Here is a 2,181-nt window from a genome sequence, read left to right as displayed (position 1 = left end):
CTCCGGCGATCCTTCCGCCTCAGCCTTCCAAGTAGCCGGAATTACAGGCATGCGCTACCACGCCCGGCTGATTTTTTTATTTATTTTTGAGTCGGAGTCTCACTGTCACTCAAGCTGGAGTGCAGTGGCATGATCATGGCTCACTGCAGCCTCGACCTGCTGGGCTCCAGCGACCCTTCCGCCTCAGCCTCCCAAGTAGCTGGAACCACAGGTGTGCACCACCACACCTGGCTAATTTTTAAATTTATTGTAGAGATGAGGTCTCACCAAATTGCCCGGGCTGGTCTCAAAGCCCTAGGCTCAGGCAATCCTCTTGCCTCAGCCTCCCAAAGTGCTGGGATTATAGGCGTGAGCCACTGCACCCAGTCAAATCTCCTTTTAAGATTTTTTTTTCTGGCCAGGCTCAGAGACTGCAACTCAAAAACAAAAGAAAAGAAAAAAACTTAAAAAAAAAAAATTGGAGTCTCACTCTGTCGCCCAGGCTGGAGTGCACTGGCACACTCACGGCCACCACAGCCTCGATCTGCTGGGCTCAGGCGATCCTCCTGCCTCAGCCTTCCAAGTAGCTGAAACTACAGGCACAATCCTCCACTCCTGGCTAATTTTTTAATTTATTGTAGAGATGAGGTCTCACCAAGTTGTCCAGGCTGGTCTTGACCCCTTGACTTGGGCAGTCCTCTCGCCTCGGCCTTCCATAGTGCTGGGACTGCAAGGCTTGAGTCACCACACCCAGCCCTGCATGTTTCTTAATATAGAGATGTCTCACTATGTTGCCTAGGCTGGTCTCAAACTCCAGGTCTTGAGCAGTCCTCCTGCCTCGGCCTCCCAAAGTGCTGGGATGACAAGCATGAGCCACCACACCTTGCCAAAAAGAATTGTCTTATTTAACAGATAAAAGTCAAATGAGCCGGGCTCAGTGGCTCAGCCTGTAATCCCGTGCTTTGGGAGGCTGAGGTGAGTGGATTGCCTGTGCCCACATGATTGAGACCCGCCTGGGCAACTTGATGAGACCTCATGAGCAGCGAGACCTCATCCCTACAACAAATCAAAAAATCAGCCGGGCGTGGTAGCACGTGCCTGTAATTCTGGCTACCCGGAAGGTTGAAGCGGAAGGATCGCTGGAGCCCAGCAGGTCGAGGCTGTGGGGGCCGGGAGTGGCCACTGCACTCCAGTCTGGGTGATAGAGTGAGACTCCAACTCAAAAAGAAAAGTCGAATGCAGATACAGAGGCCCAGCAAGGTCAAGGAATCCAAAAGTCAGCTAAGCTTAGCACTGGCCAGGCGCCTGCCTTGGGGCAAGCCACAGGCTCGAGCCCCTTTCTCCTGATCTGCCTCCTCCTAGCCAGCCAGGGAGATGGGCATTCTCACATCTGTCTTCCAGCTAGAGATCAGCCCACAGAGTGGCTGGTCACCCAGCTACCCAGCAGTTGACCTGCAGTTTGAACCCGGGGCTGCCTGACCCCAGGGAGACACAGCGGAGACCAAGGGCAACCAGAGACTCCGGTACAGGCTGCCTGAGTTCAAATTCCAGGCCTGCCACCTGCGCTGTGGGACCCTGGGGAAGTTCCTTAACTTCTCTGGGATCCAGCGTCTTCACCTGTGAAATGGGGATAATAACAGTGCCCACCTTGTTGGGCTGTTGGGGGGTGTGGCGGATTGAATAATGGCTCCCAAAGAGATGCACGTCCCGATACCTGGGACCTGTGAATGGGATGTGGCAAAAGGGATCTCGCAGATGTGACAAAGTTAAGGATGACAAGGGGGGTGACGCTCCTGGTTATCCAGGTGGGCTCAGTGGAATCACAAGGGCCATGACAGGGAAGCGGGCAGAGAGAGACTTGTCACAGAAAAAGAAGGCAACGCGGCTCTCATGCAAGAGGCAACGCTACTCAGAGATGGAGAAAGGGGACAGGTGTGGTGGCTCACGCCTGTAACCCCAGCACTTTGGGAGGCCAAGGCAGGAGAATCACATGGACCCAGGGACTTGAGACCAACCTGGGCAACAGAGTGAGAACTCATCTCTGCAAAAAACAAAAATAAAAATATTAGCTGGGCCGGGCTCGGTGGCTCAGCCTGTAATCCCGAGCCTTTGAAAGGCTGAGGTGAGTGGATTGCCTGAGCCCGCGTGTTTGAGACCCGCCTGGGCAGCGAGACCTCATCTCTACAATAAATCAAAAAATCA

The sequence above is a fragment of the Carlito syrichta genome, unplaced genomic scaffold, assembly GCF_000164805.1.
Source record: "Carlito syrichta isolate Samal-C Ts95f unplaced genomic scaffold, Tarsius_syrichta-2.0.1 Scaffold153864, whole genome shotgun sequence".
Lineage (NCBI taxonomy): Eukaryota > Metazoa > Chordata > Mammalia > Primates > Tarsiidae > Carlito > Carlito syrichta.
Note: the sequence above shows the minus strand (reverse complement) of the source record.